Source organism: Arachis stenosperma, chromosome 1 (genome assembly GCF_014773155.1).
Source record: "Arachis stenosperma cultivar V10309 chromosome 1, arast.V10309.gnm1.PFL2, whole genome shotgun sequence".
NCBI lineage: Eukaryota > Viridiplantae > Streptophyta > Magnoliopsida > Fabales > Fabaceae > Arachis > Arachis stenosperma.
In genome coordinates, this window is record NC_080377.1 from 109814832 (window position 1) to 109824320 (window position 9489).

Genomic DNA, 9489 nt, shown 5'->3' on the forward strand with positions numbered 1-9489 from the left:
GAGAAGGGATTTTCTTTATGTTGATGGGTTTTGGACTTTTTTCTTTCTCAAAGTTCTATGCCATATGGTCAGTAGTGGGAGTTGTAGAAGAATCTGCTTTATTTGCCTTTGAGGTATCTTAAGGAGCCGATTCTGAGAGGATTTTGTGTAATACCCTACCACACAGAGCTTTACGCTTAAGTCGTAAAACAGAGTTGGTGTGGTATTACGACATCTAAAATAAAAAAATACATATGTATAATAATTGAAAGAAAGTGATATACGAGAAGCCTTGAAGGAATAATTAAAGCAAAATCATAAAAATTAAAAGCGCAACGCTCAGGAATAACGTTTACTTGCGTACGAAGAAAGCTTAGGTATCTAAACACACACACACACACACACACACACAGAGAGAGAGAGAGAGAGAGAGAGAGAGAGAGAGAGAGAGAGAGAGAGAGAGAGAGAGAGAGAGAGAGAGAGAGAGAGAGAGAGAGAGAGAGAGAGAGTATCAAGCTCCGAACTCAGCCTGCGAAGCTAAGGCTAGCCAGAGAATATTTACATACTTACATATAAAAATCCATAACCCAAAATACATAAAAGAAACTCTAGTTCTCCATAAACCTATATGAGGTGCAAAAGTAAAACATATATACATAAGGAGAGTCTATACATATGGATATAACTAAATAGAACAAAATGTAAAATCCCAAAAGCCCCACTTCGCTGCAGAGAACTCCAGACGCCTAGCGAGGTGCCTCACGACCTGCATATGAAAAATACAAATATCCATATGGAATGAGAACCGGGAGTTCTCAGCATGGTAATGGTGCCACATACATAAGATATAAGGTCCCGGAAAAGTCAGAGGCAATCCTAGAACTCCGACACTTAGATTATAAAACTTAAAGAATTAATACAAAATCCATAAACAAGGGTGGTTCTCTAAGGATTCCTAAACTTAACCAAAATTTTAACCTAACCCTCCATTGTCTACTTTCCTTCAAAACCTCCAACTCTGGTGGAACCACACCGACAAACAAGCAGACAATGACAAACACAATTAGAATATAAGTAATGCAGATAGCACATATAACAATTAAGCATATAAAAGTCAGATAGGCATTCCCAATTAGAGCACAAGCAAGCAATTCAAACATATGCATATGATGGATACCTATTCTATGGCTGATGAGTCTCATCTGTCAGTTATCAAGCCAACCCGACAAGTTCAGTTGCTAAACCCTGGACTGTCCCTCGACGCACATCCCCAAGAGTCTATGCATAGCATTTTCTCATTCATATATAAATTTTGCTCATTGCGTGCCCGGTCACCCTTGCAACATAGGATCAATCGAGTATTGAGTCTCAACCTGGAGCATGTGGGGGTAAGCCACTGCTCTTTACCCAGGGAGACTCGTATTTTAGATAAAAGAAGTGCATAAGCCATAATGTCATTCATATTTATTCATGATCATTTTATAATCATTCATTATAACCATAACATCACATATACATCATATCTCAGCACTTCTCATATATAACTTATGATATTTCAAGCTTACTTCACCTCCAACTTACCACCCTTTCCTAACTTTACCTTATCACTAAACATACAACTAAGGTTTAAGGGGCTAAAAGAGTAAAAATAGAGGTTTAGAGGTTCTGATGAGCGGATAATTTGTACCCTTTTTGGCATTGTTTTTAGTATGTTTTTAGTAGTTTTAGTTGAGTTCTTAGTATATTTTTATTAGTTTTTAGTTAAAATTCACTTTTCTGGACTTTACTATGAGTTTGTGTGTTTTTCTGTGATTTCAGGTATTTTCTAGCTGAAATTGAGGGACCTGAGCAAAAATCTGATTCAGAGACTGAAAAGGACTGCAGATGCTGTTGGATTCTGACCTCTCTGCACTCGAAGTGGATTTTCTGGAGCTACAGAAGCCCAATTGGCGCGCTCTCAACGGCGTTGGAAAGTAGACATCCTGGGCTTTCCAGCAATATATGATAGTCCATACTTTGCCCAAGATTTGATGGCCCAAACCGGCGTTCAACGTTACCCTCAGAATTCCCAGCGTTAAACGCCGGAACTGGCACCTAAATGGGAGTTAAACGCCCAAACTGGCATAAAAGCTGGCGTTTAACTCCAAGAAGAGTCTCTACACGAAATTGCTTCATTGCTCAGCCCAAACACACACCAAGTGGGCCCGGAAGTGGATTTTTATGTCATTTACTCATCTCTGTACACCCTAGGCTACTAGTTCTCTATATATAGGATCTTTTACCATTGTATTTTCATCTTGGGACATCTAGTTCTTAGATCATTTGGGAGGCTGGCCATTCGGCCATGCCTAGACCTTGTTCTTATGTATTTTCAACAGTGGAGTTTCTACACACCATAGATTAAGGTGTGGAGCTCTGCTGTACCTCGAGTATTAATGCAATTACTATTGTTCTTCTATTCAATTCCGCTTGTTCTTTGTCCAAGATATCACTTGTTCTTCAACTTGATGAATGTGATGATCCGTGACACTCATCATCATTCTCACCCATGAACAAGGTGACTGACAACCACTTTTGTTCTACAAGCAACCAAGGCTCTAGTGAATATCTCTTGGATTCCTGATACACGATGCATGGTTGATCGCCTGACAACCGAGTGCTCGCCTGACAAATGAGCCAGCCATTCCGTGAGATCAGAGTCTTCGTGGTATAGGCGAGAACAGATGGCGGCATTCAAGAGAATCCGGAAGGTCTAACCTTGTCTGTGGTATTCTGAGTAGGATTCAATGATTGAATGATTGTGACGTGCTTCAAACTCCTAGCAGGCGGGGCGTTAGTGACAGACGCAAAAGAATCACTGGATTCTATTCCGGCCTGACCGAGAACCGACAGCTGATTAGCCATATGCTGTGACAGAGCATAGGAACGTTTTCACTGAGAGGATGGGAGGTAGCCACTGACAACGGTGAAACCCTACATAAGCTTGCCATGGAAAGGAGTAAGAAGGATTGGATGAAGACAGTAGGAAAGTAGAGAGACGGAAGGGAAGGCATCTTCATACGCTTATCTGAAGTTCCTACCAATGAATTACATAAGTATCTCTATCTTTATCTTTATGCTTTATTCGTATACCACTATACCCATTTGAGTCTGCCTGACTGAGATTTACAAGGTGACCATAGCTTGCTTCATACCAACAATCTCCGTGGGATCGACCCTTACTCGCGTAAGGTATTACTTGGACGACCCAGTGCACTTGCTGGTTAGTTGTGCAAAGTTGTGTAGTGATCACAATTTCGCGCACCAGGTTCAAAACATAAAACATTCACTTGCTAAAAACAGGGGCCTCGCGTACGCATCACATGGTTTGCGTACGCGGGGTTGCGTTTTGCCTTGCTTGCATACGCAGGCACTTGCTCGCGAATGTGAGACACCAAACCCAAAAGGAATGGTCGTGTCGCGTGCAAGTGGTCGCGTATGCAACCCCTTAAAATTCATTGCTCACGTACGCATGCTCCTGCTCACGTACGTGAGACACCAAACCCGTAAGGAATGGCCAAGTCGTGTGCAGATGGTCGCGTATGCGAATGCTGCAGAGTGAGTAAAAATGCTAAGTGTTGCAAAATTTCAATTTTATGCACAAAAGTTCCAATGCACATAACTCTCTCATCTTAAAATATTTTTTATCCGTTCTTCAAACAGTGTAAACTTCACGGACCCAATTTTCATATGATAAGCTTGAAAAGTTTAGAGATCCGAAAGCCAAGTTATGGATTGTCAAAATTCGGCCAAAAATTAGATTTTCACAAAAATCCTCAAACCTCTATTTGCACCAAATCACAACTCAATACCAACATTCTATGCTTATAAACAGTAGCAAAACATACCATATTAAAGCAACACATTCCCACATTTACCACAACCAATCATACCTCAATTTTAAACAACCACATCAAGAATTTCTCAACTATACAAACAGTTCATCAATATATGATGAGCGGATAATTTATACGTTTTTTGGCATTGTTTTTAGTAGTTTTTAGTAAGTTCAAGCTTCTTTTAGGGATGTTTTCATTAGTTTTTATGTTAAATTCACATTTCTGGACTTTACTATGAGTTTGTGTGTTTTTTTTTGTAATTTCAGTAATTTCTGGCTGAAATTGAGGGACTTGAGCAAAACTCTGAAAAAGGCTGACAAAAGGACTGCTGATGCTGTTGGAATCTGACCTCCGTGCACTCGAAATGGATTTTCTAGAGCTACAAAACTCCAAATGGCGCGCTCTCAACGGTGTTGAAAAGTAGACATCCAGATCTTTCCAGAAATATATAATAGTCCATACTTTATTCGGAAATTGATGACGTAAATTGGCGTTGAACGCCAAGTACATGCTGCTGTCTGGAGTTAAACGCCAGAAACACGTCATAATCCGGAGTTGAACGCCCAAAACACGTTATAACTTGGAGTTCAACTCCAAGAAAAGCCTCAGCTCGTGGATAGATCAAGCTCAGCCCAAGCATACACCAAGTGGGCCCTGGAAGTGGATTTATGCATCAAAAACTTACTCATGTAAACCCTAGTAGCTAGTTTATTATAAATAGAACTTTTTACTAGTGTATTAGACATCTTGGGACGATTAATTCTCAGATCATGGGGGCTGGCCATTCGGCCATGCCTGAACCTTTCACTTATGTATTTTCAACGGTGGAGTTTCTGCACACCATAGATTAAGGGTGTGGAGCTCTGCTGTACCTCAAGTTTCAATACAATTCCTATTACTTTCTATTCAATTCTCTTTTATTCTTATTCCAAGATATACGTTGCACAACACTTTGATGAATGTGATGATCCGTGACACTCATCATCATTCTCACCTATGAACACGCGTTACTAACAACCACTTCCGTTCTACCTTAGGCCGGGCGCATATCTCTTAGATTTCCCAACAGAATCTTCGTGGTATAAGCTAGATAGATGGCGGCATTCATGGGGATCCGGAAAGTCTAACCTTGTCTGTGGTATTCCGAGTAGGATCTTGGGAATCTGGAAAGTCTAACCTTGTCTGTGGTATTCCGAGGATTCCGGTATTGAATGACTGTGACGAGCTTCAAACTCCTGAAGGCTGGGCGTTAGTGACAAACGCAAAAGAATCAAGGGATTCTACTCCAACCGACAAATGATTAGCTGTGCTGTGACAGAGCATTTGGACCATTTTCACTGAGAGGATGGGATGTAGCCATCAACAAGGGTGATGCCTCCAGACGATTAGCCGTGCCCAGCGCATAGGACCATTTTCCCGAGAGGATTAAAAGTAGCCATTGATGATGGTGATGCCCTACATACAGCTTGCCATGGAAAGGAGTAAGAAGGATTGGATGAAAGCAATAAGAAAGTAGAGATTCGAAAGGATTCTAGCATCTCCACACGCTTATCTGAAATTCCCACTATTGATTTACATAAGTATTTCTATCCCTTTTTATTTTCAATTTATTATTAATTTTCGAAACCCATAACCATTTAGTCTTTCTAACTGAGATTTACAAGGTGACCATAGCTTGCTTCATACCAACAATCTCTGTGGGATCAACCCTTACTCACGTAAGGTATTACTTGGATGACCCAGTACACTTGCTGGTTAAGCTGAATGAAGTTGTGATAATAAATTCCAATAGAGCCAATTTTTAAATCTGATGCAAATGCAAAGAGGATCACAATTTCGTCCACCAAGTTTTTGGCACCATTGCCGGGGATTGTTCGAGTTTGGACAACTAACGGTTCATCTTGTTGCTCAGATTAGGTAATTTTCTTTTCATAAGTATCTCTATCTTTATCTTTATGCTTTATTCGTATACCACTATACCCATTTGAGTCTGCCTGACTGAGATTTACAAGGTGACCATAGCTTGCTTCATACCAACAATCTCCGTGGGATCGACCCTTACTCGCGTAAGGTATTACTTGGACGACCCAGTGCACTTGCTGGTTAGTTGTGCAAAGTTGTGTAGTGATCACAATTTCGCGCACCAAGTTTTTGGCGCCGTTGCCGGGGATTGTCTTGTGTATGGACAACTGACGGTTCATCTTGTTGCTTAGATTAGGTATTTTTCTTCAGAGTTCTTAAGAATGACTTCTAGTGTTTCAAGGTGATGTTGTTATCATCACCAAAGCTGATTGATTCTTATCAATTTAGCTCTTGAATGCAATGTCTTGCTGAAGCTTGGCTAGCTATGTCTAATTCCTTTAGACTAAAGCTTTAGACTAGCATTGCATGATTCCTGGAATTCTCATTAAGAATTTTGATACCTTTATTTTCTTCTTCCACTTAATTTTCGAAAAACACAAAAAAATTTACAAAATCATAAAATCCAAAAATTTCTTGTTTGAGTATAGAGTCTCATTTTAAGTTTGGTGTCAATTGCATGCATTCATTCATGTGTCTTAAGGATCTTCAAGATGTTATTGATGATTTCTTACTCTAATCTTTGAATTCTCTTGACTTGAGTGTTTTGTGAGTCTCATATGCATTCTCATTAGTGTCAGTAGTATACAAACTGCTAAGTTTGGTGTCTTGCATGCATTGTTATTTGACTTTAGTTGCATTTTGATTATTAAAAAAATCCAAAAATATTTTTAATTTGTGTCTTCTCAAGTCAATAACACAGGGAATTGAAGATTCAGAACATACAGCAGAGGAATTGCACAGAAAAAGCTGGGCGTTCAAAACGCCCAGTGAAGAAGACAGACTGGTGTTTAAACGCCAGCCAGGGTGCCTGGCTGGGCGTTTAACGCCCAAAAGGGTAGAGTTTTGGGCTTTAAAACGCCAGAATGTGCACCATTCTGGGCGTTTAACGCCAGGATGGCACAAGAGGGAAGATTTTGTTTTCAAATCAATTTTTTTTCAAGTTTTCAAAGTTTTTCAAAATCAAATCTTTTTCAAATCATATCTTTTCAATCAAATGTTTTCAAAATCAATTTCTTTCCTTTTTCAAAGATACTTGCTATCAATTAATGATTTGATTCAACATTTCAAGTATGTTACCTTTTCTGTTGAGAAAGGTTTAATGTTTGAATCATATCTTTTCTTGTTAGGCAATTCATTAATTTTTAAAATCAAATCTTTTTAAAATTGTTTTCAAATCATATCTTTTCAATCATATCTTTTTAAAAGCATAACTTTTCAATCAAATCTTTTTTATCACATCTCTTTCAAAATAGTTTTCAATCAAATCTTTTTGATTTCTAATTTCAAAATCTTTTTCAAAAAATCACTTGATTCCTTTTCCACTTTGAGTTTTCGAAAATCATCAATCAATTTTTCAAAATGATTTTTAAAACTTTTTAATTAATTTTCGAAAATTCTCTTCCCCTCTTCCCACATTCTTTTATTTATGGAGTACCACTCCTTCTCAATGCACAATTCGAACTCTCTCTGATTAAGTTCGAATTCTTCTACCTCTTTCTTCTATTTTTCTATTCTTCTGACACCTCAAGGAATCTCAACACTGTGACATAGAGGATTCCACATCTTCTTGTTCTCTTCTCTTTCATATGAGCAGGAGCAGAGACAAAGGCATTCTTGTTGAAGCTGACCCTGAACCTGAAAGGACCTTGAAGCGAAAGCTAAGAGAAGCTAAGGCACAACTCTCTGCAGAGGACCTAACAGAAATCTTCAAAGAAGAAGAACACATGGCAGCCGAAAACAACAACAATGCCAACAATGCAAGGAAGGTGCTGGGTGACTTTACTGCACCTACTCCCGACTTCAATGGGAGAAGCATCTCTATCCCTGCCATTGGAGCAAACAACTTTGAGCTTAAGCCTCAATTAGTTTCTCTAATGCAACAGAATTGCAAGTTTCATGGACTTCCATTGGAAGATCCTCATCAGTTCTTAGCTGAATTCTTGCAAATCTGTGACACTGTCAAGACTAATGGGGTAGACCCTGAGGTCTACAGACTTATGCTATTCCCTTTTGCTGTAAGAGACAGAGCTAGGACATGGTTGGACTCACAACCTAAAGAAAGCCTGGACTCATGGGAAAAGCTAGTCAATGCCTTCTTGGCAAAGTTCTTTCCACCTCAAAAATTGAGTAAGCTTAGAGTGGAAGTCCAAACCTTCAGACAGAAGGATGGAGAATCCCTCTATGAAGCTTGGGAAAGATACAAACAATTGATCAGAAAATGTCCTTCTGACATGCTTTCTGAATGGAGCATCATAGGTATTTTCTATGATGGTCTCTCTGAACTATCCAAGATGTCTTTGGATAGCTCTGCTGGAGGATCTCTTCATCTGAAGAAGACGCCTACAGAAGCTCAAGAGCTAATTGAAATGGTTGCGAATAACCAATTCATGTACACTTCTGAAAGGAATCCTGTGAACAATGGGACAAGTCAGAAGAAAGGAGTTCTTGAGATTGATACTCTGAATGCCAGATTGGCTCAGAATAAAATACTGACTCAACAAGTCAATTTGATTTCTCAAAGTCTGTCTAGAATGCAAAATGCACCAAGCAGTACTAAGGATGCTTCATCTGAAGAAGAAGCATATGATACTGAGAACCCTTCAATGGAAGAGGTGACCTACCTAGGAGAACCCTATGGAAACACCTATAATTCTTCATGGAGGAATCATCCAAATTTCTCATGGAAGGATCAACAGAGACCTCAACAAGGTTTCAACAACAATAATGGTAGAAGAAACAGGTTTAGCAATGGCAAGCCTTTTCCATCATCTTCTCAGCAACAGACAGAGAATTCTAAGCAGAACCATTCTGACTTAGCAACCATGGTCTCTGATCTAATCAAAACCACTCAAAGTTTCATGACTGAAACAAGGTCCTCCATTGGGAATTTGGAGGCACAAGTGGGACAGCTGAGCAAGAAAGTTACTGAACTCCCTCCTAGTACTCTCCCAAGCAATACAGAAGAAAATCCAAAAGGAGAGTGCAAGGCCATCAACATGGCCGAATTTGGAGAGGAGGAAGAGGAAGTGAACGCCACTGAGGAAGACCTCAGTGGGCGTGCACTGACCTCCACTGAGTTCCCCAATGAGGAACCATGGAAATCTGAGGCTCAAAATGAGACCATAGAGATTCCATTGGACTTACTTCTGCCTTTCATGAGCTCTGATGAGTATTCTTCCTCTGAAGAGGATGAGTATGTCACTGAAGAGCAAGTTGCTAAATACCTTGGAGCAATCATGAAGCTAAATGACAAGTTATTTGGAAATGAGACTTGGGAGGATGAACCTCCTTTGCTCACCAAAGAACTGGATGACTTGTCTAGGCAGAAATTACCTCAAAAGAGACAAGATCCTGGGAAGTTTTCAATACCTTGTACCATAGGCACCATGACCTTCAAGAAGGCTCTGTGTGACTTAGGGTCAAGTGTAAACCTCATGCCTCTCTCTGTAATGGAGAAGCTAGGGATCTTTGAGGTGCAAGCTGCAAGAATCTCATTAGAGATGGCAGACAACTCAAGAAAACAAGCTCATGGACTTGTAGAGGATGTTTT

At 39.7% G+C, this 9489-nt stretch overlaps 1 non-coding gene across 1 annotated transcript; it reads right to left on the reverse strand.

Moving 5' to 3' along the window:
- Window positions 1–8068: 8068 nt before the first annotated feature.
- Window positions 8069–8176, reverse strand: LOC130956210 (small nucleolar RNA R71). The gene has a single exon (XR_009077036.1). It is a non-coding gene; the product is annotated as a small nucleolar RNA R71 (small nucleolar RNA).
- Window positions 8177–9489: the final 1313 nt, after the last annotated feature.